Consider the following 27,634-nt stretch of genomic DNA (forward strand, 5'->3'; position numbering starts at 1 on the left):
GGCCCCCCGAGCAGCTTGTCGAAGTGATCGAGGGTGCCCTTGGCCGACGCTCGACCTTTTTCGCTTGGCGGTGGCCATGAGCGAGCCCCCCCCCACCGCCCTTTTCGGTGCTTCTTCTTATTTGAATGGTCAGCGGCGCCTTCATCGGTGTCCTTGTCATGCTTCGCCTTGCCTCTAGAGTGATCGAAAATTGCTCCAACCACCTCCTCATCAGAAGCATGGTTGCTTGCAATGTTGAGGAGTTCTTTGGTAGTCTATGGGCCCTTATGTCCCAACTTATGGACCAGGGACTCGTAGGTGGTCCCTGATAGGAAGGCTCTAATCATGTCAGTATTGGCGACATTGGGGAGCTCATTGCACTACCGGGAGAAGCGTCGGATGTACTCACAGAGAGTCTCTCCTGACTTCTATCGATAGTTCTTCAAGTCCTAGGGGTTCCCAAGGCACGTGTAAGTGCCCTGGAAGTTTTTCCACAAAGATTTGTTTCAGGTCCGCCCAACTCTAAATGTAGTTGGGCAAAAGGTGCTCCAGCCATGTTCGTGCCGAGTCAGCCAGGAACAGGGTGAGATTGTGGATGATGAAGTCATCACTAACCGCACCATTAGCCCGATAGGTGAGCTGGTAGTCCTCGATCCACAAGCCGAGGTTCATTTTCCCAGAGTACTTCAAGATGTTAGTCGGCGAGCGGTATCGGGGCGGGAGCGCCGCCTTGAGGATATGCCAACCGAAAGCTTGGGGACCCGTTGGTTCAGGGCTATGACTCCAATCCTCCTCATGGTCATAGCATCTGCCCATTGAGGGTGGTAACCATGGCTGGCCCTCTCCCCCACATCGTTGTGGGTACGCCGGTGGGCATCGAGGGTGTCACACGTGTCACGGTCGTGGCCGAGATGCTCCTGCACCAGAACCGTGATGCGTGGCCTGCCGTGCAGTGCCTGGTGGACTGATGCGTCCTTGTCGGGTCACACTGAGGGTGTGTGCTAGCTGGCATCGAGCTCATATCGCTGAGACAGTGAGCTCTCGGCCTGCTGCGCAGCCACACGCTCGAGCAGCGTGCGAATCTCACGGTGGGCCCGTTGATCCTCATGCATCGTAGGCCTCAGAAGCCCCTTGAGTAAGGCTGCCATAGCAGCGATGTTCTGGTTTACCCAGGAGAAGTGCTAGAGTGCTTGATCGTCCTCAACGATCCTCCGGTTCATGTCATGGGCCATGGCGCGTGCGTGCCCCCCATCTCCGTGGTGCTCGATCTCGCGATCGAGCTCCATGCATTCCTGCTCAAGTTGGAGTCACGCTTCCTCAAGCTCTAGGTGTCGGGCCTTCAGCTACTCCACCCGCATGTGGGGTAGTGCTCCTACATCCCCCCTCAACCTTGTCATCGAGGTCATTCATCAGGGTATCCTCCTCGTGGATGCTTTTGATGTGTCCCCTAGGGGTACCTATCATGAAGCATTCATGAGAGGGATGATGGCTCCCCCTACTAGAGTTAGAGCTAGAGGGCGACTCTGGCTCCTCTGCGATGAGGTCAAGGAAAGACTCCATGACATGTTCAATCACACCCATGAACTCATCATTCGTGGGGGATAGAATCATGCATTGCGCCACAAGGTGGCCAACGGTCTCTGCAGCATTGTGGAGACCGAACGAGAGCACTATTAGGGCACTCCGGATGAGGTATTCCAAGGAGAGCGGCTCTCCCCCAGTAAACTATGCCATGACATTGGCGAACAAGAAGGTGAGGTGGCACAGTCCCTCCTAGGATGATTGGGGTCCTAGGAAGACGCCGAGCTGACGCTCCAACCTCCCGTAGTCGAAGTTCAGGAGTTGCCTGCTCCTGGGAGCGTAGGCCTCCGGCGCACATAGCCATAGCTCCTCGAGCGCCTCGGTGATCATGCCGGGGCCGGTAGAGTGGAGGGGTTGAATGCCGATGGGCGCCCGTGCTAGCTCTCCCTCTGCCATGATGATGAAGTCTAGGTCCTCGAAGCGCACGTGTGTGCACAGGACTCAGCTAATGCTGTGACTAGCCATCTGAGGCCTGGTGTTGATGTCAAGAGGCACAAAAGTACCACTACCTAGCACGCCAACTGTCGGTGTTTTGAGTAAACACCGAGTAAATTTCTAATATTGCGTGTCTGGCTTAGATGGTGTGCTAAGAGGACACGACGATTATACTGGTTTAGCCCAAATGTCCCTACGTCTAGTTTCGAGCTGCTCATGTTACCAGCACTGAGTTTGTAGTAGGGGGTTACAAACTGGAGAGAGAGGGAGGAGCTCCCAAGTCTCTATGGTTCGATTGCTCGATGTTTCTACTACTCGATCTATCAGTCGATCGATCTCCCTTCTGAACGGTGCCCTACCTTCCCTTTTATAGACCAAGGGGAGAGAACAGGATACTAGAGACCAAGAGAAGGGAATACAGAAAAAAGAAAGAGAAATAAGGCTCCTAGGGGTGTGTCGTCCTCCTCTTCACGTGGGTCCCGTTGACCCTATAGATTGGGGTGGCAGCGGTGTCGCACCAGGGTCCTGTTAGCCGCTATAGCATACATGCGGGCATCGTGCACCGTTCTTGTCTTCCATCACATCCGAGCAGATGGAATGGCCAAAGGATCTCTTGATAGAGGCCATACGGGGGGCTGGCGGTACAGTGCCAGTCAACAGATGCTGATCGACTGACATTGGACGGTGGTCAGGCAGGGAGTTGGCAGCACAGCGGTGGGTGATGTGAGTCTCCTAGCATGGCCTGATGCATCGGATAGTCACATCAGGACACGCTCGAGATGTGCTCCTGGGCATGCCCCTCCATGCCATAGTGGTTGAAGTAGTTCGGGTCCCACCCTAGGGCCACTGCTTTTGTCCAATAGCAAATCCGACCCCTAGGGAATGGGTGAGGCAGAAATCCTGCCCTAGGGGCTAGGTAAGACAGAATCCATCCCTTAGGGGTTGGACAAGGCGATGCCCTCCCTATGGGACTAGATGAGTCAGAGACCACGCCCTAGGGTCAAAGGAGTTAGAGCCCATGCCTTGGGGTCGGACGAGGCGAAAACCTTGTCCTCGGAGTCAGAGCCCATGCCTTGGGGTCGAACAAGGTGGAAACCTCATCCTCATATTCGGATGAGGCGTGGCCCAGCCCCTGGGGGTCGGACGAGGCTGTAGTTGCATCCTTAACCCTCGGATGAGCCAACGTGACGCTCTTTAATCCTTTGGCTCGGATACCCGGATATAGATATCCGACATGAGGGCTCACTGCGGGCCTCCGCCGCTGCTACCGTGGCACGGCGACCACCGCTGTACAGACAGTAGCATCGCCGTCGCCTCTGGCATTGCGCCAACTCGGCGAGAACACGTTCACGGTCGATGCGGATGCCCTGCTCCTAAACCCATCGCCAAGCACCGTATTCCCGCCCTACTTCCTCACCGTTGTCGAGGCAGGCGGCTATACCTAGGGCCTTGTCCTGCTCGTGCTCTACCTAGTCCTACGTGTGCTGCCCTACAGCGCATGCATGAGGGCCATGGCCACGGTCCCCTTCTGTGGGCTTCGCTGCGACAAGGCAGCCAGGGTCGATAGGTCTATGCTCCCCTATCGAGCTGGTGCTGTGCGCGTTGCCCAAGGAGGCGAAGGTGGTGGCCGTTAGCTAGATGTTCCCAGCGGTGATGGTGGAGGCGTTCTTGAAGGAGTACGTGGGGTTCGACACGGTGGCTGGGAGGGAGCTCAAAGGAGGGCCATGGTACCTCACCGGGGCCATGGCCGAGCTAGACACGGAGAGGGTTGTGTGTTCCCTGTATCAAACCAAGAAGACGACATCATGCGGCTATGCCCCAAAGCCTATTGTGTTCCACGATGGTCGGCTGGCATCCACACCGACGGCGGTGGCCGCACTCGCAATGTACATCTACTTCCCCTTTGGCGTCATCCTTGCCGTCATCTGCATCACCATCTACATCCTCCTCCCATGGCGCATGTCGGCCATCACTGCCACACTCATCAGCGTGAGGGTGCACGTCATTGGGGCCACCGCCACTCCCACAGCGGACGAAGACAGCGACAAGCCTCACGGTCGGCAGCTCTATGCCTGCAACCACCGCACGCTCCTCAACATGGTTGGCATCACCAGCATGCTCGAGAGGCCCATCACCTCAGTGTCGTACAGCCTGGGTCACCTATTGGAGGTGCTCTCCCCGATCTCGCTGCGGCGGCTAACCCACGACCACGAGGAGGATCGGTGCCGTATGTCGTCGATGCTGGCGCGTGGCTATGTGGTCGTGTGCCCCAAGGGGACGACGTGCCAGGAGCCGTACCTACTCCAGTTTAGCCCGTTGTTCGTTGAGCTCGCCGACGAGGTGACCCCCGTCCCTATGGCAGTCAACACGTGGACGAGCGTATTCTACGCGACGTCCAAGTCACCTCTCGCTAAGAGCTTGGACTCCGTCTACTTTCTCATGAACCCAAGGGGGATGCGGCGCTCTAGTTCGACAAACGTGAGCACCGAGGGCAGTAAGAGCAGCATAGAGGTGGCAAACAAGGTGCAGTGTGACCTGGCCTCCACGCCTGGGTCCCAAGGGACAACTCTCATGAGGAAGGACAACTACCTCCTCGGCGGGAATGAAGGAGTCATTGGCCTTATTCGGCTGGGCTAAAAAGGCTGGCTGGGCCGCTTTTGGCTGGGCTGATCAGCCCAGCCGTTCGGCATCCCAAGTACAGCCGAACGGCTAGAGGTAAAAGCCAAGCTACTGGCAGCGTTCTCCTCCCTCCCTCACTCTGTCCCCCATGCCCCATGTCTAGGGTTTCCGCCATGCGGGCCACCACGAGCGTGAGCTCCGCTTCTCTATGCCTGCCTCGGCGCCGTCAAAAGCCTCATGTTTGTCGAACTAGAGCGTCACATCCCCCCCCCTTCAACCCACCAACATCGACACCCGTCCGCCAGCAACAAGGTACCACTGGATCCGAGTTCACCTCCCTCCCTCCCCACCTATTCTGATGCCACCATCCTCCCCGCCTTCTAGATCTGACACCGCCGTCATCCTCCCACCTGCCCCCCCTCTAAATCTGACCCCCCACGTGCTCCTATTGTACTAACTCCCCTGTTTGTTACTCTTACAAGTGCTGCACTTTTTCTTGTATGCGGCATACATCATACCATACATTTTTTACATGGCAACAGACGTCCACTAATTGTGCTAACTAGGATGAAGCCACCTTGATGACCTTTCTAGAATTAGTCATAGAACAGAAAAACCTCTTGCACTGGAACCAACGAGGCCTCACAACTATCGGGTGGTCAAATCTGTATCCAGCATTCGAAAAGAAAACGAAGTTGGGTTATGACAAGAAACAGCTGCAGAACAAGTTGAACAACCTAAAGCGGGCATATTTCGCTTGACGCGACCTTCAAACCCACACTGGCCTAGGGCGTGACCCGAATACATCAGGCATCACAGTTGACCCCTTGTTTTTTGAGGGTGGCAATGGGGTACTAACTTCCACCTATTTCTTTCTAACCCGCTGACTACCAAGTATTAGGGATAGTTCCATTCTATTTGTCCTAACATGTGGACCCATGGCAAACATGCAGGAAAATAGCCAATCGGCTGCGCATCGGACCAAAGTTCCCAAATGCCTTGACCTACTGGTCACTCATTAGGGACACACCCCCATGAAAGGGGCACGTTGCTCGCTTCTGGTGGACATCATCACGAGAGGACAGCGAGTACTCCTAGCAATGAAACTCAACACATGTCCCAGGAGCCCATAGGTACACACAGTGTCGGCCAGTCCTCCAAGAGAACCACTAGAGAACATTCTATCAACAACCCTTCCAGTAAGAAGAGTGGTTCCATTAACGAGTGCCTTAATGACATGACCTAGATCATTAAAAACCATACGCAGCAGAAGGCCGGGTCAAGCAAGCATGAAGAGGAGATGGCCAAAGTGAAGCAGATTTTGAAACAAGATGGTTTGCCTGAATCTGATCCTGCGTTTGCTCATGTTTTAGTTGTTTTCAAGAACACAGTGGACCGTAGGAACTTTCTGAGCATGGAAACAAAAGAGGGCCGCATGAACTTGATTGAGGCCTGCTGGGAGGTTCTAAGAGCCAGATCGAAGTAGTCGTTATCCCAACCAATGTTCCTTCTGCGATAGTCTATCTAGTTTTATGTTCGAACTGTGCATGTTGAGGATGTATGTTTGCCCTATGTTCGTTTAGTTTGAGGTTGTCATTGTAATGTTCCCTAGACACTGTTTGGTTAAGTTGCATTGATTTGTTGTGCCATGTGGCCTGAACATTGTGAGCTCGTTGTTTTTCCCTAATCGAAATAAATTGTGTTATGTGATGTACATATCTTGGTTGTAGGTTGACCTAAATTACCTAATAAGACAAGACTCTATTAATTGGTGTTCTATGTTACCACTGTAGATCATAAAATGAGGCTTTCTTTGTAAGTTCTTGGTCTTCCAGTTTCAATAGTACTTACAGCTGAAGCACAACTCTAGACTTAACTATACTTATGGATATTGTCAGGTTGTTGTTGTAGCTAATCAGAGGCTTCTTGGTATCCCTTTTGTGAGTCACTGATTTTTACTTGTATATACAATTCAGCAGTCAGTATTTCTATTTGTCTCTGCATGATCTAACAAATATCTCTGTACATTCAGGGAAAGCTAAACTTAAGTGGTGGTGTTGTTTCTCTGGGACATCTTATCGGCTGCAGTGGTGCACGGATTATAGTCACTCTTCTTGGGGTATGTTTTTTACCCATGTATTCTTATGATGTACTGTTTCACTGCAAAATCCGTCTTGGCGCGTGATATATCATGCTCTTTCTTATCAGCAGCTGCCGAACAGCCCCCAAGTTTCTGTTGGGTTCTTGATCTTTTTTTATCTGTAATAGTTTGTGTGGATTGTTTTCGTTGCTGTGAAATTTTTATTTGTGTTATCTTCTTTCATGCTTTGAAACACATACACCCTATCCTGTATCTGAGATGGGCTTTCATTTGCTTCGCTCTACTACTCAGGACACACCTTGTGCAACATGTGGTGAGGGTCCAAGAAATTTTACCCGTTGTCAGTGCAAGCAGTACCCAAGGTATTTGTAGGTCCCTTTCTTCTTACTGAATTTTCGTGCTTTTATTCTGCACAGACGATTTAATTATGTCATTGGTGCTTGTTTGCGGTTTGGTTGCCGAATTTCTCGAAGATATCCTCTTGATCAGTTGTGATTTGTCCAAAAAAAACAGAGGAATTCAGTACATTACATATGAATTTGGGAACTGTTGCATCGTAGCCATCCGAGTTATGTTAAATTGTCATGCATTTCTTGTACATTGGCAGAATCTTGAATTCTGTTACCTTAATCCAATAAAAAATGCGAGCAGTCCATTTAACAAGAAGGTCACATGCAGGTCACCAAGGAATGAAGAGAATCATGTTTGCAAAGAAGTTGTCATGTTTGTAAAAAAGTATAATTTGAATTGTTGTATGTAGTTTGAACTATTGTATGTGACTGTGTATTCGTAATAGCTTGTAGGGACCTGTTATGTGTACTGAACTGCTAGTTGATTAGCTTTTAATGGACTGTTAGTAGCCCGTAACAAACTGTTATTTCAACTGATGTATTGAATTATGTTGTACTATAATTTGAATGGCTTGTGGTTTGACGTCATCAGTTGAATGGATGTGGTGTTGGCGCCATTTTTTTTTTAAATGAGCAAATGGCTTACATGGCTCCTGTTTCGGCTGCTGGCTGCCAGCTGCAGCTGTTGGTCGGATGGAGCTGATTAGTTTGCTGGATTTTACTGTAGCATCTGGTTTTCAGCATCAGCCGTTTGCATGCTGATAATGCCAGCCGAACAACGCCCAAGACCAAGTAGTACATAGATGTTCGTGCATTGCTAGGTACGTACGGCCTGATAGTTGTACATTTCGATTTGAATCTATTTATTGGTGTAACAAGTGATCTATATTATGCAATCTTCCAATGCGTTGCTACGTTGAAGGTTAAATAGTGTATCCTATTTTCTTTAGGAGCTCAAATCCATTTTTATATCTATAAAAAGTTTTCAATTGACTTTCAAACGCAACAGGTTACCTAAATAATGTTTTGCAATTATCAAAAGAACTGATCAATCGTTGCACCATGGCTGTAATTATGAGCTGCAGTCTTCAACATTGGTAATTTTGGAACGTAAGTAACTAGGTTCTTTCAACGTGCATTAAAATCTTCTTCCAACTCATTTTTACGGTGAATAACTACAATCCTCTATATATTTCTGATAAATAGTATCATCTTGGAAGCAATTTCTCTTGCTCTTTCTAATACTAAACCCGACATTATCGACATAGTGTACATCTCGTAATATTTGTCCTCTGATTCAAATGTCATTCCAAGTGCAGGAACAATTAACACTTGCAAATTAAAGTTGTACTATATGCAAAATTCTATCAAATTTGCTATTTATATATTTTTGTTACCTCATCTCGTCTCATATTTGAACTGCTATGTATTTATATTACTATATAATATTGCTATTGTTCCTTTTTTTTGCAAGATCTAGTTACAAACGCGGACGCTCATATACAGGAGCACACACTCACCCCTATAAACGCACGCACGCGCACCCTACCCCTATGAGCACCTCTGAAAAACCGAATTGGACCGGCAAATCTCGAGATTGATAAAGTCACCACAGGCGCCTCGCTGTCGACGGGCACGTCGCCTACCACTGAAAAAACAGCGCCGTTAAATCCTGGAATAGATTCAGAAAAATGCAAGCACCCGTGTCAAGTCGGGGACTTGAACCCGAGTGTATTATTATCTGAATAGAGAGGTAGTGTTACCTAAATTTGCTTTAGAACCTACATATTTAGTTGTTGTCTTAACCACTGTTAAAAAATGTTAGGTTACTTTGGTTAGAACCGAAACCAATCCAAAATAATCGAAAACCGAAATGTTCGGTTCCCAAAAATTTTTAGAACTGATTGGTTCCTACTTTTCAGGAACCGGATTGAACCAAAAACCAAGTGACCACCCCTAGACACAAGCTCCATACCAAGCAGAGGGACCCATGATAACAAAATTAGACAAAGTCTACTTTAAAACCCAAACTATCGGTGATTCACCTCATCACCTATATCACCTATAACACCAGGTATTCTACCCCGGCCTTTAAACTACCGAAAACCATCTAAATAACACCATGAGAAGGTTTTGAAGGTGGTTTCGTTGACATAGCATCTTATGTGGGTGCTAGCATGGCCTTAATTGATTCAACAAACAATAGTAAAAAGTTTATATAACCCCCTAACATATCACGGTTGAGTACATACCCCCACCCACCCTTAAGGCCTTAAGATTGTAATATTATAGCTCTTAAAGCATCTAATAATATTCAAATGACCCTAGATGATTTTATAGGGTCATTTAGACACCGTATCCCGCCACGCTAGCCTAAGTACGCATGCCCATATGTGTCCCCTCACACTACTCTTTCTAGGCTGACCCAACGAGCAACACCTAACATCTTGTATCCTATTGCTCCTCTAAACACTCCTCAATGGCATTGAGTTCATGCACCGCGCCTGCGTCGCGCATCCCACATCCTTCATCTGGCATCCCGCATCCTCTATCTGGTACATAAAAAGGCATCTACCTGACACGCTAGGTAGGGGTCTTTTAAGTGCGCCATTATGAAAGCGCACTCGTAAGGTCTTTACTTGATGCACAAAAAGCCTCTATCTGACGTGCACAGAAAAATGGTTTGCTGGTTAGAATTTTTCTTTTTTTTTTGGTATGTCTGTCACATATCAGGCCAGATTGCGAGTGGAAACAGCAGGCAAATTATGTTTTAAAAGTTCTCATATCACGCATTAACTAAAGGGGTGTTTGGGACTGCTTCATAAACTCTGTCGTGGAGTAGTTCCACAAAAAACTAGAGTTTGTGAAGCACCCATTTAGGTGCTCTTATAAGTCCACCAATTTTCCTCGAACAGAGTGCGTGGAGCTCAAAACAATTGACTAAAAAAACATGAAGTGGAGCTAAAAACATGGAGCAGAGCGATCCCAGCAAACACCCCCTAAGTATACGCCTCGTGTTAATTCTTAAAAAAAAAAGTATACACCTCGTGTTTATACAGTGACCAGCAGATTATTACCCTCTTCCTGAGATGGTGACGGTGTAGTCATCCACAGGCCCTGTTCGGCTTATCCCATATCTGGCTTGTTCGGCTTCTTTTTTCAGCTAGAATAATATTTTTCTCTCATAATATTTCAATCGTAACAGTGTTTTTCAGCCAATTTCAACCAAGATTCAGCCATAACGGTGTTTTTCAGCCATAACAGTGTATGCATGAGACCGGTAGCTACGTACGCGGCTACTTAGGCCCCATCGAACGTACCGTACAACATGCACCCATCTCCCGCTCTCTCCATGCGCCCGTGCTCGTCCATCACGCCGTCACAGTATCACACGTCCACCGCGCGCCAGCGGCTCGATGGAGGCGACGGCGTCCCGCTTCGTCTCGCTCCTCGCCTTCTGCCTCCTCGGTCGAACTCTCGCCCTCGACCTCGATCCACACTCGCCCAACGTCGTCGTACCCGTTTTAATTTGGTCGATTGCAGTGTTTTAATTTCTTGTCCATGGCGTTGATGCTGGATACTACGGCCCCGTGGAGCTGGCCGTCGGCCCGGGGTGCTCGCGGCTCGTGCATGCGAGTTCGGTCTTCGTGCAGGGCATCAAGGTGAGCAGCAGTACGCTGAATTTGCTCGCTCTTTGATCAAGCCTGGAGGCAAGAAGCGTTTAGCGTACGTGTCTGCGTGTGTGCTCTGTGCGTTTTCAGGTCATTGTGGATGCAGGGTCACAAGGGAGCGGCCGCGGTCTGGTGCTCTACGGGCTGCCTGTGGCTCCGCCGCTGGATGTGCCGGACGAGTGGCCGGAAGCTCGTCGCGTCGTCGTGCCCGCCAACTCTCACAGGGTAACGCCGCGTTGTGTCGTCGTCGTTCGTCTCTGGATCTGGCAGTGTGTCTTTCAGAATTCAGACTGTCTGTTGTTAGGCTCTGGAGGTGGTTCTGCGCGTTCAGAGTACCTGCTGCAGGCTTCCAGCAAAAGCTTTCATCAGAACGTCGGCAACCAAACTAACTGCAATCAGGCCTAAATAGTGTTGTCGTGTTTGTACCGTGCAGCAATGGGCATATTTCCTCAGCAAGGGGACTCGACTTCAAGCCGCTTACAGTGTCAAGTCTGAAGATGGCGTGCCTCTTCCACTCTGCATCATCATTGCACAAGGTACGGTACCTTCAGATACATTACAAACTGATGATGAAGGCGTGGTTGGTCCCTAGCGAAAAGAAGGGAAGAACTAAGAAGACGTGCTATATGCTAAAGGGTTTGCATTTAAGCTCGTATCACTTCATTTCTCATAACTGCAAGATGTCATCATCTTCCTTTTACTTTGGAAAATTCTGGTTGTGTGATCTTTGGCGGTGGCTCCACAGGCAAGGAAAGCTTCATTCGGTGGACTGAAATGCCATCAGTCCAGAACAGCACATTATTTTGGCGCTTGGTGCAGGGTAAGTACTGAGTAAGTACCAACTAAAAGAACCAGTTCAGTGAAATTCTGAATGCTAATGCTGTCAGACTGTCTGCCCACAGGAAATGGAACAATTGAGCAGGCTGTCAATCTCTCCTCTGAAGGTGGAGTTCCTGAATGCCGTGCAACAGCATCGCGCATCGGCATTTGTTCTGAAGGTTTCATTCGGCAGGTGCAGCTGGGATTCAGAATCAGGACCCTGCTCTACAACACCAGCAGAGCAGATTACAGATGCTCACCGCGACCGGGTCACGGTGTCTGCACCTACAGATTAGCATTTCTAGGACGGAATGTTGCGGTCCTGTCATCCGACCACAAAGAGGTAAACCGCACATTCTTGTGATCTTCAGGTACCCAATTTCCTTGTCTACGTTAGTTGCACTCACTGATCTAACGCACAACCTTTCTTCAGAGACTGAATTCTGATGCACAGCACGTGAATCTGTCATACGAACCTCGCTGGACGGTGTACGTGGTTGGATCAGGTACTAGCTCAAACACCTGTAAAATGTGATTACCAGCAAAGCAAATACTAACACAGTTCGTCGCATCTGTCTTTTGCAGTCGTCTTGGCTGTTGTGCTGCTGCTCCTGTACGAGATATTGGACCAGCTGTTCGGCCCCTGCACCGGAGGCGGCGGCGCTAAGGACCGGAGAACGCCAATGCTGGTGGACAAAGAGGACGCAGCCGCGAGCCAGGGCTCGTCGTACGACTCCATGTCGCACGATGGCAGCGACGACCGGGAGCCGGAGGGGAGGGGCGAGGGCGGCGGCGGATGCGTGCTCTGATGCGACGCCCCGAAGGACTGCTTCTTCCTCCCGTGCGGGCATTCCACCACCTGTTACGCGTGTCGTGCCAGGTAAAGCCTCTGCTCTGCCTCGGGCTTGCCATGAACCATGACGATCATTGATCAAAGAAATGAAGTAGGTAAACCGTAAACGGGGGCAAAACAATGGTTTTTTGGTGGTGCAGGATCGTGGAGGAAAATGGTGGCTGCCCATTCTGCAGAAGGAAGCTCAAGAAAGTAAGGAGGATCTTCGCTGTATGACCAAACTGACTGATCAACAACCTGGTGCCACTGCAACCGGGAGCCCGGGACAAAACAAAAAGAAACGCCAACCGTAGGGCTTGAACCCACGAGCACAAGGTTAAGAGCCTTGCGCTCTGCCGACTGAGCTGGACGGGCTTTCTAGCTGCTGCTGCTCACTAGTGGTACATATTGTTATACTCCTATTAGCAAGAATCAGAATATGAGATGCATGGGTTTGGCCAGCCGCCTGCCTTCCTAATTCCTGAGCTAAAAAAAATACGGAGGCACTAGCGCCCGCAACGTGTCCGGACGTAACTCCCAGTCCTAACGAACCGAACCGTGGCACAGCTCCCAGTCACAGGCCCACCGCAGCCCACCCCCACTTCGCCTTCGCTCCGAACCCATCCGCCTTTGCCCCACCCCCACGCGCGCACTCCACCCCTATCTCTGCACCTATCGGTCGTCCCTGACCCCCTCCTATCTCTCAGCGTGGGCGGCACTCAAGAGCCGTGGTGAGTAGCGTCCCTAGTGTGCCCCGACCGTAACTGAAAGTGCATCTAGCTCTTTAGTGGGTTTTGGATGATTGAATGACAACGTGATTAAAGGACTAACCCGTTTGCTAAGTGTGGACAGGTAATAGGTTATCTCACATGTACTTAATGAAAGCCAAAATGATGTGTTGTTGTGTAAACAATCTAGTTCAAGCACAAGACAACAATGCAAATGAAATTCATGCAAAGGCTTAATTATTGTGGGATTTCCATGTTCTATGTGAAAGCAAGCTTGTAAGAATTAATTAATGAGACATAAGGGATTGCATATGGATTGGTCTCATATTTAAAGCTTGCTAAATTAAAATGAAAAAGATAACAATACATGAATGAATGATTCAACACAAGATGTGACTTGATGGCTTGAGATGGTGAAGATAGCAAGGAAAGGCTTCGAGGTACTAAGCAAGGGTGAAGGGCAAGTGACGGCTTGGCGGACGAAGAACCTAGCTAGGGTGAAGAAGGAAGTACTTGCATTTAGTTGAGGTACTAATCAAGCTATGATGGCCACGTTTATGTGGAGGATCAAATCACTATTGGAGTGTTTGATGAAAGTGACTTGATACATTTGGGATTATTCAAATTTGATGAATGGAATCAAGTCACATGCACAAGATGGCTATGCTCAAGTGAAAAGATCAACATCAACATGTTAGCACCCTTACTTGATGAAGATTAGAATGGACGGCATCAATTCTAAAGAGATCAACTCAAGTGGTATATTTTCATTTTTTCTTTTATCTTGAGTTTAATAGGTATGCCGTACTATTAAGAGGGATACATTATGTTGATAGATAATGTTTCATAAGTGCTCAAGCCAACCCATGTGAGTTTTGAGTATTTGAGCGACAAAAGAGCTAACTTTATCTTTGTTGGTCTAGCAATTGATACCGGACGTGTCCGGTATTTACCCAGCAGTGCTAAAACTGTTGTTCTCGGGTTGGTTCGTCGGGAGTTCCGACGTAAGTCAGGAGTTCCGATGGTCGGGAGTCCCGACAAGGGTCGGGAGTCCCGACGTCTCGCACTTTAACTGATCTGGAGGGTTCGCTGTCCTGGTCATACCGGACGTGTCCGGTATTCATACTGGACGTGTCCGGTATTCATAACCAGAAGCCAACGGCTAGTTTTCAAAAGCCTTGAGGGTCGGGAGTTCCGACGTGAGTCGGGAGTTCCGACACCTCACAAACTTCAACTCAGTTACATGGTTTTCAAAATTGCTGAGGGTCGGGAGTTCCGACGTGAGTCGGGAGTTTCGACGGTCGGAAGTTTCGAAATTCATCGGGAGTTCCGACGCCTCACAACTTCACTGTAACTTAGTTACCGTTGGCGCAATGTAAGTCATACCGGACGTGTCCGGTATTGCAACGGCTATAAAACGGCTAGTTTTTCCAAGGGGGCTATAAATACCCCCAAGCCTCCACCTTTGGAGGTTGCTGATTCTGCTGATACACACACGCGTTTTTAAGCCTTGCCAACTCTCCCAACCCTCTCTTAGTGAGTGATTGATCAAATTTGCCAAATCAAATTGTGGGTTGAGTGAAATTCAAAAAGAGAGCAATCCAACCACTTGAGCACGTGTGCATATTGTCAATCTCGTGATTCGCATTTGTTACTCTTAGACTCTTTGGTCCTAGATGGTTAGGTGTCGCCGGAGAGCACCCGAGAGATTATGGTGTGCCACGGAAAGTTTGTAATGGTCGATTCTGCCGCCTCGGAATCATTTAGTGGAAGGAGGAAAAGGAGTTGGAAATGACTCCGGCTAGGGTGACCTTCGTGGTACCCTCTAGGGCTGACCTTCGCTGGGTCACCCGCAGCCCCCTCAATGGAGAGTAGGACTCGAACAAGTTCAAACTTTGGTAAAACAAATATCGTGTCTCAATTCGCATTTCATTTGATATTTGTGTTGCTCTAGCTCTTGTGTAGGTTTTCTGTGTACATTTATATCTCTAGTAGGTTCCTGCAGTTTGCTTTGAAGATCGAAATCGAAAGGAGTAAGTTCGGGGCTGATCTGCAGAAACCGTGCATACCGGACACGTCCGGTATTCATACCGAACACGTCCGGTATTAGAGCTCTGTGCTGAAAATATTTATTTTCAGTTCTAACTTTGTGTTGCAGGGTTATTCTAGATACATTATTTATACCTTGTATACTCTATGGCTAACTTGTGAGGGGTGGTACTACTCTTTATTTGGAGTTTCCATTTTGGAAACTCCCTTTTCTAATCGTTTCCACATTTAAAGGTGTTTATTTTCAGAAACGCCTATTCACCCCCCCCCCTCTAGGCGGCATTCTAGGTCCTTTCAATTGGTATCAGAGCGAGGTTCTCACCTAAAGCTTCACCGCCGTGAGAAAAGGATGTCGACGCCTATTGAGTTGTAGTCGGTGCTTCTCCAAAATGATGGTTCAAACTTTCTAACTTGGTCAATACATGTACTCAATGCTTTTAGAGACATTAGTCCTCTTGTTGAGCATATTGTGGATGTAAGCATACCTCTTTCTATAGTTGATTGGAGCAACTACAAAAATTTGTCAAAAGAGGAAGAGATATGCGTGCAACTCAATGCTCAAGCTATTAATATTATTTTGAGTACATTGAGTGTAGAGGTTCAAGATGAGGCAATCTTCAATGGACAACCACCTCCGGAGAGTGCTCATCTCATTTGGACTAGACTTTTAGATTTATATGGAAAATCCAAATGTGATGATGCACTTGAGATCGAGTTAATGGAAAGTATGTTCATTGTGTCTTCATGCAGCGAAGAAGCCTCACAAGACCTCAAGAGCGCCGAGCCAGAGCAAGAAGTGCAAGCAACACATGACTTGTTGTCTACCTGCACATACCGAATGTGTCCGATATTACTATCGGACGTGTCCGGTATGGCCAAGGCAGTAGACCAGCAAGCAGTTGTTTGCAACGATGCTCAAGCCCGGTGGCGACCAAGTGATGAGTCAACCTCAGTATCTCATGATACTCATCACTTGTGTCTCATAGCCAAGAAAAGCAAGAAAAAGAGTAACAAGAAAGATCAAGAAAAGGAGAAAGCACAAGTAGATGATCAAGATGAGAGTGATGTTGAAGTTGAAGACAAATACAACCTTGATCATCTCAACCGCAAGGATAAGTTCATCATCATGAAGATAGTTGAAAAGAATGATGAGCTTGAAGAAGAGATTGAGAAGCAAGAGCAATCACTTCAAAAGCAAGAATTGTTTCTCATCTCCAAGATGGAAGAACTAAAGGCTCTAAGTGAAAGGTATGAAAAATTGTCAATTGAGAATGCTTTAGTTACTAACTCCTCTTCTAGTGTTTCACAACTAGAGAAGGAAAACTTGGAGCTCAAGGCAAGGCTAGATGAACTATCAAGCAAGTATAATATGTTACAAGCAAACTATGTTCATCTAAAGTGCTCTCATGATGAAGTAGTAGAATCAAGCATTATGCTTGAGGTGGCTCATGAGGTTGTGATTACATCGGTAAAATTTTCTCAACCTCTCACACATCCACTCACTAGTACACCATCTTAATTAAATGTTTCTTGTACTAATGAGTGTGCTCCTCAAGCAAGCCAATCTTTGATTGAGCTAAATCTTATAGAAAACATAGAGCTCAAAGAAAAAGTGCAAAGATTAAAGAAAGATGTGATTTGGTTGAAGGGTAAGGAGAAAGCACAACCTTCTCAAGATAACCGTGATAACATGGTGAAGAAGCTTGAGAAGGGTTTAAACCTTGCTTCCTCCAAAGCCCAACAAAAGAATCACATCTCAAACAAGGCCAACCCAACCAAGAGCAAGAAACATGGAAAAAGGATGTGCTATGGTTGTGGTTTGTATGGACATGAGTGGGCTATGTGTCTACACAAGAGTTGGGCCGACAAGGTTGAAGCCGCCAATCAAAAGGCTTCTACCAAGGAGGCCAAGCAAATGAAGAGTGATGGACAAAGTGCTTGTCTCATGAGCAAGAAATTGGGGCATCCTACCAAGAAACACCCAATGTACAAAGAGGCAAGAAAGGAAGCCCAAGTTGCAACAAGAAGATGCTATGGATGCAATGAGATGGGCCATAAGGTTGATAGATGTCCATATAAGCAAAACAAGCATAGAGCAAACAAAGGCCGCATATGCTATGCTTGTAAAAGAAAGGGGCATCTAAGATATGAATGCCCAAATGGTAACTCATCTAAGCCGAACACATTTGTTTATAATGATATGCTTAGGAAGACCACAAATGGGGTTAGCACTAGCAAGGTGATGTGTTCACCACAAACTAGTGCTAAAGTCATTTGGGTGCCTAAGCACTTGTTGACTAACTCAAAAGGACCCAACAAGAGTTGGGTACCAAAGTGTGCTTAGGTTAATGATGTAGGTACTTGGTGATGAGATGAAGGCATCGGGGTGGTTGAGCAAGCAATTTGACAATATTCACTCAATCTATCAACCAATTCTTATCATAATCCCTTATATGGTTGACCCGAAGATAATTCAATGAATATATCATATATTTCATCCTCACCATTGGTAACAAGTACCTAAACTTTTTAGGATAGCCACCTTGTTCATTTCATGTTCTATAGTTCATAAATAGGTACATTTGTGAAATAATAAAAGTGGCTAATTAGATTCAATTAAAAAGAATTCTACTTTGCCATATGATGCTTTTGATCGCTCTCTAGTAGAGTAATTTATTTGTTGAGATGCTAGTATACAACAAATGATAAAGCTAAATGACAAGCAGTGAATTAATTGTGTCTGTCCTACACCTACCGGACGTGTCCGATATTACTACCGGACATGTCCGGTATGACTAGGGACACAAAGGCAGTGCTTCTGTTCTGAGTATTCCGGACGTGTCCGGTATGCCTACCGGACATGTCTGGTATTGTAGGAACTAGAACACTAATAGGATTACAACTGAGTCTTTGTTTCATATATTTTCATATATCCTCAATTTACTCAGAAGCTTGTGGTTTACCAAATCTAAGTGGATTGTGAGCATCTCTTATACTCAAATTTACTTATGGAAAATTATTTGATTGTGGTTCAAAATAGAAAATTGACTCCCAAATTTCTTAATAGAATAAAAGTGCTTTTTGAAAGTCATTCAAATTACTTGAAGCACTTATTTAGGGGGAGCTAAATTTATATTTTGCACCATTGTGGACTAACAAAATTATCTAGCATTCTTTGTAGTTCTTTGGATGAAAATGGATCTAGCATGATTATTTGGCAATTGAGGTCAACATAAAGATCATCATGCTGTTTATCTTCTTAGTGGTATTCTTGTGGGCTCAAGGCAAAGGTATGTGTTTATATACATACATTGTAAGTGCATCTAAGGCCCTTTATATGTTAGAATGTGCATTTGTGTGACATAGGAGAGATATTTTTCAAAACCCATAACTAGCATGTGTAGGTGGTGTGAATTTGAAAAACTATTTGAATCTTGGTCTTTGTGACCTAGCCTTGTCATGTGATGATTATAGCTCTCCTTGATTGTTTGATTGGCTAATCACACATGACATGGCTTTCTTAAGTCCATAATCTACTATGTCTCACTCTTTCTCTCTCAAGTAAGTGAAATCTTGTTTATGCCAAATATTTGGATAAGAGAAAATTATTTCATGGCATTGGATAAAGAAAGTGATGATACTTGGTTTGGATCAAGATTATATACCTTTTTGGACTGAGAAATAACAGAAAAGGGGATTGGAAGAGAGAAAACACTTTTGGAATAATTTGGGCTAGCTCGCATATACCGGACGTGTCCGGTATGAGCGAGACTATTTAACCGAGCGTACCTCTTCGGCCCAATTCTGTGGCCCAGTCTTTCTTTTCATCCCTTTGCCTAGCAGCGCCGCCGCTCTCCCCACACTTGCCTTCACCCTCGGCCATGCCTCCTCGCCCTCGCTCTTCCTTGCCTCCTTGCCGCGAGCCCTCTATCCTTCGGCTCTCGCTCATCCACTGCCGCAGCAACAGGGTGTTGGCTCTTTGCTAGACCCATTGTCGCCCCATTGTCGTCTTTGTTCACGCCAAGCAAGGAGAAGGAAGAAGGGGAGAAGGAAGAAGGATTGGAGCACACCTACAGCAAGGATCAAGGATCTTCACCGCGGATTTGAAATCAATTTTGTGTTCTTCTTTCTAGGTATTTCAAATCCTGAAACCCGTCTGATCTACTCTTTAGTGCCTCAATTATAAATTCATTTGGTCAAGATGCTGCATTGGATGTCCAGAAGGCATGGTTAAAATTTGGATTGAATTGAAGATGAGATTGAAGAGGAGCCCCCATTAGGGTTGCTGGGCAATCATACCGGACGTGTCCGGTATGTGCCAGCAGTGCAGGCTCAGCTGCAGCCTCAACTCAACACTCATTGATTATTGGTTATATATATATGATTGTTTGTCTATATTAATTTTGCAAACCTTGACCACGGATGGGATAGGTGATTGCGAGATTTTGGATAAATAATTGTATAAATATATACAATGATTTAAGAAATGTTGCTTGGACATGTATCTAAGATTCTTTGCAAATCTTGTTGGATACAGGGCAGCTGACATGAGTGGAAGACAGGAGCCCAGATCCAAGTACAGGCATGATCCAGCACTAGAGAAGTATAAGAAGGCGAGACAGGAAATGCATCCAGGATTCAAGCCGACTAGCAGGAGGTCTACCAGGGCTGCCTCTAGTGCAACACCTTAGTATGTAGAGGGGTCAAAGAGCTCTTCTTCTGACACTGACACTGATGAGTTCAGAGTGGAGTCTAGAGAAGAAAAAAGAGGAAGAGCACTGACAGAGGATCAGATGGTGATAGCTCAGATGAGGAGCAGGAGATTGAGGAGGAGCCAGTTCCTCCAGTTCAGCACCAGCCTAGTCAGGGGATGCCTGGTCAGGGGATGCATTATGGTCTCCTTGAGACACGCCTACCCAATGTACCCTCTTATGTTCCCAGAGTTGACTACAGGGGAAAGGGTATGACTGGGAAAGCTAGAGATGAGTGAAGGGTTGATCCGAGAGGCTTACCTAAGGTTCAGTATGATCACTACTTCTAGATAGCCTTTCACCTGGACTACTACTCCAGTGTGATTCTCACTAGGAACCCAGTGATTGCTAGGTCTTAGTGGATTGACTGGCAGTACATTAGAGAGTTGCAGAAGGCCTCAGTTGATCATGCCATTGCTATTTGCCAGCGCACTGGGGTTTATGAGATCATGGAGTTCCATCATGACTAGAACACAGAGATAGTAGCTCAGTTCTATGCTACTCTATTCGTTGAGGAGGATGAGAGGCGGATGCACTGGATGCTTGAGGGCAAGTGATATAGTGTTGACTATGATGTATTTGCCGCCCAGCTTGGCTTCTCAAAGGATGATCTTCAGAGGGACAAGATCCACACCGAGCAGGTGTTACCTCCTAAGCAGCTCACCTACATGTACCCTCTAGGTGGTGAGAGAGGAGCCATAGGGAAGGTTCTAGGTCTTCACCCCACTTACAGATACCTATATAGGATGTTCAGGAAGACTATTGACTGCAAGGGTGGAGACAAGGGCAACATTGCAGATTACTCTAGGAACCTACTCCACAGGATGACACCTGATGCTCGGCCATTCAGCGTATTTGACTTTATTTGGTCCGAGATCAGGAGTGTGGGAGAGAGGCCCCTCAAGGGCTATGGTTTTGCTCCCTATATCATGTATATGATTGAGCATGTGACAGGGCACACATTCGAGTATGATAAGATTCATAAGGCCCTAAAGATTGTTGCAGATCTACCTAAGACAGGGTTACCTCCAGCAGGACCAGGAGGAGCAGTAGTAGCACCAGAGGCAGATGCACCTAGGAGTGGTGCACCAGCAGGAGCTTCACCTCCACCATATGCTCCTTCACATTCTTCTTCACGCCATGGCAGTCCTCCCTCGCCTATCTGCAGGCTCTTCAGCTCCATATTTGGGATCTACCGGGACATCTAGACCCGATAGTAGAAGGAGAGGGAGGCTAGGAGGAAGGATACTCGAACCTTGAAGCAAATTGCTTCTAGGCTTGAGCTTGATCCTCCTAGGTCTCCACTATCAAATGAGGCAGCTAGTGAGCCTGAGACTGAGGAGCAGCAGCAGGCCAGATATGATAGAGAGTATGTTGAGTTCATTTAGTGATAGCAGCAGCAGGCACCTGAGCACCCTGACACGCTACCACTTTAGGCTCGTATGCCTACTCACTCTCAGCCATGTCCCAGCACTACAGACGACCTTGCTTCAGATTGGTGGAGTGACCTAACAGGTGGTGGCGGCTACTATGGGTCTGGTGGCTATGACCCGTCTGGTGTGGGTGGTTCTCGTTCAGCCGGTGTTGCATGCTCAGATGACGAGGATGCTGGTGATGATGATGATGATGATGATGATGATGAGTGATCTCAGCTTTCAATGACAGCTTATAGCCCTTTGTCCTTAGTATGTCATTATTGGACCTTTGTGATGATAGATGACAAAGGGGGAGAGGGACTGATTAAAGCTTTAGGATAGTTTCATTTGCTTATCTTTGTACCTGAAGATATGTACTGTAGGCTGTAGTCTCTTGTTTTTGAGCTTCATTGATGTATCTTGGATTTGAGATAGATTGTATCATGTGAGAGATGAGACTTACGTATGCTTTATCTATGTATCTCTTGAGACATGATCTTTATTTATATATCAGTGGTTTCTGGACTTGAGAAAATATGTAATGAGTGCTATGTATGAATTACATGTGTTATATTTATTTTCACAAGGACCATGCATGCTAGAATGAAAATATTTGATGTGATGCCTTTATATTTATTCTTATGTGATATATCTTGTCATATGTATCACAGTTTCACTTTGTCACACACACATGCACCCTATGGATGCAATGATTTAGGGGGAGTCTCCTATATGTTTTAGTATGTACAATTAACATTTGAGGTCATTTTATGAATTCTAATCATAAGCACGTATTAAGGGAGAGCCTCTCATAAATCATTGAACCCAAAAGTTTAAATGTTTATATCATTTTGTAAGCTTTAATCAAGTTGTCATCAATCACCAAAAAGGGAGAGATTAAAAGTGCATCTAGCCCTTTAGTGGATTTTGGATGATTGAATGACAACATGATTAAAGGACTAACATGTTTGCTAAGTGTGGACAGGTAATAGGTTATCTCATAGGTACTTAATGAAAGCCAAAATAATGTGTTGTTGTGTAAACAACCTAGTTTAAGCACAAGACAACAATGCAAATGGAATTTATGCAAAGGCTTAATTATTGTGGGATTTCCATGTTCTATGTGAAAGCAAGCTTGTAAGAATTAATTAATGAGGCATAAGGGATTACATATGGATTGGTCTCATATTTAAAGCTTGCTAAATTAAAACAAAAAAGATAACAATACATGAATGGATGATTCAACATAAGATGTGACTTGATGGCTTGAGATGGTGAAGATAGCAAGGAAAGGCTTCGAGGTACTAAGCAAGGGTGAAGGGCAAGCGACGGCTTGGCAGCCGAAGAACCTAGCTAGGGTGAAGAAGGAAGTACTTGTATTTAGTTGAGGTACTAATCAAGCTATGATGGCCACGTTTATGTGGAGGATCAAATCACTATTGGAGTGTTTGATGGAAGTGACTTGATACATTTGGGATTATTCAAATTTGATGAATGGAATCAAGTCACATGCTCAAGATGGCTATGCTCAAGTGAAAAGATCAACATCAACATGTTAGCACCCTTACTTGATGAAGATTGGAAGGGACGGCATCAATTCTAAAGAGATCAACTCAAGTGGTATATTTTCATTTTTCCTTTTATCTTGAGTTTAATAGGTATGCCGTACTATTAAGAGGAATGCATCATATTGATAGATAATGTTTTATAAGTGCTCAAGCCAACCCATGTGAGTTTTGAGTATTTGAGCGACAAAAGAGCTAACTTTATCTTTGTTGGTTTGGCAATTGATACCGGACGTGTCCGGTATTTACCCAGCATTGCTAAAACTATTGTTCTCGGGTTGGTTCGTCGGGAGTTCCGACGTAAGTCGGGAGTTCCAATGGTCGGGAGTCCCGACAAGGGTCGGGAGTTCTGATGTCTCGCACTTTAACTGATCAGGAGGGTTCGTTGTCCTGGTCATACCGGACGTGTCCGGTATGCATGACCAGATGCCAACGGCTAGTTTTCAAAAGCCTTGAGGGTCGGGAGTTCCGACATTTGTCGGGAGTTCCAACACCTCACAAACTTCAACTCAGTTACATGGTTTTCAAAATTGCTGAGGGTCGGGAGTTCCGACATGAGTCGGGAGTTCCGACGGTCAGGAGTTCCGACGCCTCACAACTTCACTGTAACTTAGTTACCGTTGGCGCAGTGTAAGTCATACCGGACGTGTCCGGTATTACAACGGCTATAAAACGGCTAGTTTTTCCAAGGGGGCTATAAATACCCCCCAAGCCTCCACCTTTGGAGGCTGCTGATTCTGCTGATACACACACGTGTTTTTGAGCCTTGCCAACTCTCCCAACCCTCTCTTAGTGAGTGATTGATCAAATTTGCCAAATCAAATTGTGGGTTGAGTGAAATTCAAAAAGAGAGCAATCCAACCACTTGAGCACTTGTGCATATTGTCAATCTTGTGATTCGCATTTGTTACTCTTGGACTCTTTGTCCTAGACGGTTAGGCGTCACCGGAGAGCACCCGAGAGATTATGGTGTGCCACGGAAAGTTTGTAACGGTCGATTCCACCGCCTCGGAATCATTTAGTGGAAGGAGGAAAAGGAGTTGGAAAAGACTCCAGCTAGAGTGACCTTCGTGGTACATTCTAGGGCTGACCTTTGTTGGGTCGCCCGCAGCCCCCTCAACGGAGAGTAGGACTCGAACGAGTCCAAACTTCAGTAAAACAAATATCGTGTCTAAATTCGTATTTCATTTGATATTTGTGTTGCTCTAGTTCTCGTGTAGGTTTTCTGTGTACATTTATATCTCTAGTAGGTACCTGCAGTTTGCTTTGAAGATCGAAATCGAAAGGAGTAAGTTCGGGGCTGATCTGCAGAAACCGTGCATACCGGACACATCTGGTATTCATACCGGACACGTCCGGTATTAGAGCTCTGTGCTGAAAATATTTATTTTCAGTTCTAACTTTGTGTTGCATGGTTATAGCTTCTAGATACATTATTTATACCTTGTATACTCTGTGGCTAACTTGTGAGGGGTGGTACTACTCTTTATTTGGAGTTTTCATTTTGGAAACTCCCTTTTCTAATCGTTTCCGCTTTTAAAGGTGTTTATTTTCAGAAACGCCTATTCACCCCCCTCTAGGCGGCATCCTAGGTCCTTTCAGTAACACCCCTGTCCGCCAGGGCCCCCTAGCGCGTCGCGTGCCCTGTCCGCCAGCCCCCGGCTTGCCCCTGGCCGAACAACATAAAATACTTGCAACATAAGACTGAAAACACACGAAACATTTGGAAACATGCTTTTGCAACATGTGTGTGAAACACATGAAATATCTAAAATAAAACACTTGCAACTTGCAACATTAAACCACTTGCTGCAACATAAGACTGAAACAACTGAAACAGTTAGAAACATAATGTTGCAACATATGCAACATCCATATCAAAGACGATTACAACATACGTCTGAAAATAGATGAAATATTTTAAACAAACGCTTGCAATATGCCCCTAAAAACGCTTGCAACATATGCAACATTCCCTGATCTACTTTTGCAACATCAAGATGAAACTGTTGCCACATACCTACCAAGTATAGCATTTACAAAGGTTGTAGGATGTGTCGAAAAACATGTTTGAAAGAAGACAACGTATCAGGTGCAAACTAACCAACCTATGTAAATTTGAAAACTACCAATCAGGACCATCAGATGTTGATCCAATGGATGGGGTGAAAGGTGGAATTTTTTTGCGCTTAAGCCCTCCACCCGTCAGCCTTTTTTGTGCTTAAGCCCCGTTACCCCATCCATTGGATCAGCATCTAGTGGTCCTGATTGGTAGTTTATAAGTTTACACAGGTTGGTTAGTTTGCACCTGAATAAGTTAAACTTCTAAACGTTTAATCAAATTTATAAAAAAATAATAAATAAACTTGATCAAAATATATTTTATAGTGCATCTAATAAATCTCGTTTATGTTGTACATTTCTGCATTTCTCTAGAAACTTAGAAGGTCTATCAAAATATGTTTCATGCTATACAATAAATGATATTTTTTTAATACCAATACAGATGCACCTTATCTATATATTAGCACATCGGAACAACTCCGAGCAACTAAGCCGACAAACAAAGGGTGTGTTTGATTAGGAGCGGATCCAATATGGATGCCCGAGTATTCCTGAGAATAACCAATAATTTTGCCAAAACATTGTGTATATATCAAGTAGGCATAGTGGCGGATGCAGGATAGAAACAAAGGAGGGCTAAATAAAAAAGATTTAGGGCTAGGGCTAGAGATTAATGGTGATTTGAGGCCACTCCTGAGTAGGCACATGTGTATATGTTAGTTGCTTACCGAAAAAATTGTAGCTTACCGGCCTCCTCCCACCACACTCCATCAAATGCTTCCTAGGTCCATCCAAATTGCCATTCGCCCATGGTTACATAGAATCTTTCTCAGCTCCCAGTCGCACATGAGTGCATCGGCGTCGCATGCATCTGTCTCGGGAGGTGCTAGTATTCGATTGGGCGGACAACAGCCTCAGTCCGATGGTTCCCGCCCAAGGAGCGCACGGGAATAATTTTCGGGCACATAGCTAGCGCGCCGGTTAGCCATCGCGTAGGGACCACCTCACACACGTCTCATGCAATGACTTTCAATAAATTAAAAAAAGTTATAACTCATAAACTAACCATCCAAATTAAATTCCGATTACACCATCAGGTTTTTTGCAAAATAAATCCTTCAAAACAAGATCCCACATATATTTAGATAAAAAAAATTTAACGAACATTTGTCTTATGAAGATAGAACATTTTCTATTATTGAATAGAGACGATGTTCTAGGTTTAAAGAACAATGTTCCATCTTTGTAAGAAGAATGTTCTCAGTTTAGATTCATAAAATTGGTATTATAATATACATAAAAATAAAATAAATACATAACATAAATAAAAAATAATGAAATCTAGAGCAAAGCATAAGAAAAAAACACGTAACAGAGAAAAATTTAAAAGAATATCACATGTGTACTTTTTAAACATCCTAAAAATATACTATAGAACATCATATATATATACTAAGTGAACATCACTAAATAAGTAAATATACTATAGAACATCACAAAAAACATAATAGAACAACAAATGTATACTACATGAATATCACAGAAAACATCATAGAACATCATTATATACTACGCGAACATCACATGTATACTACTCGAACATCACAAAATACATCATATAACATCACATCTATACCATGTGAACATATAAAAAACATCATAGAACATCACATTTATAACACGTGAACATCACAAAAAATATCATAGAACATCACATGTATACTACATGAACATAAAAAAAACATCACAGAACATGACATTATACCACGTGAACATCACAAAAAAATCATAGAACATCATACCTATACTATATTAACACATCATCTCATGGAATATAGAAAAATAAAAAACTAAGCATAAAAAAATAATTAAGTAAGGTAAAATAGAGAAGTAGAAATTTAAAAAAGAAAAGAAAAATCACATGAAACAAAAAAAAATAAAAAATAAATTGAAGAAAGAAAATAAAAAATTAATAAGAACATGAAAACAAAGAAAAGAAAAGAAAAAGGAAATAAAAGAAACATAAAAAATGAAAAATGAAAAGAATAATAAAAATCACATAAAACAAAAAAATAAATAAAAATAAAAATGAAGCACGAAAAGAAAAAATAAAAAGGGAAAATAAAATAAAAGGAAAGGAAAGAAAAAAAAAGAAAAGAAAAGAAGAAAACATACCTAGGTACTACCTGACGCTGCCGGAAATCCCGTGGCCAGCGGGAAACATGTACGTACCTACCTGACGCTGCCGGAAATCCCGTGCCCAGCGGGCAGCGCTCGCTCGCTCGTGCATGCACGTGGGCCGCGCGTAGGCCTCGCTGCCGTGCAAGCGCATCGCACGGGTCCGGCGCACGGCTTCCGTCCGGCCGTTCGGACGGGAAGAATCGCGGTCTGTCTCTCCCCACTCCTAATCCTCTCGTGTCTCTCAAATAATCAAATCACAATCCCTATATTTGTACCAGTGGCAGCTCTGAACAAAATCGTTGCCAGACACAGAATCGTGTTTCAACAAAATTGAAAACCAAAATGCACTCTTATGTGTAGGTAGCAGAATATATGAGGTTCCTCTGACAAATTATTTGTACCAGTGGCAGCACTGGTTGCCAGAAACAGAACGTGTTTCTATGTTATGGAGTTTACCATGCTTATAAAAAAGAAACAGAAACATGTTTCAAGAA

General features: G+C 45.2%; 2 pseudogenes; both read left to right on the forward strand.

Annotated features, from left to right (window-relative positions):
* The first annotated feature begins 809 nt into the window (after positions 1-809).
* Positions 810-4,632, forward strand: LOC136515994 (glycerol-3-phosphate acyltransferase 1-like; annotated as a pseudogene).
* A 5,849-nt stretch (positions 4,633-10,481) lies between these two features.
* Positions 10,482-21,561, forward strand: LOC136515995 (E3 ubiquitin-protein ligase APD2-like; annotated as a pseudogene).
* Positions 21,562-27,634: the final 6,073 nt, after the last annotated feature.

Source organism: Miscanthus floridulus, chromosome 17 (assembly GCF_019320115.1).
Source record: "Miscanthus floridulus cultivar M001 chromosome 17, ASM1932011v1, whole genome shotgun sequence".
NCBI lineage: Eukaryota > Viridiplantae > Streptophyta > Magnoliopsida > Poales > Poaceae > Miscanthus > Miscanthus floridulus.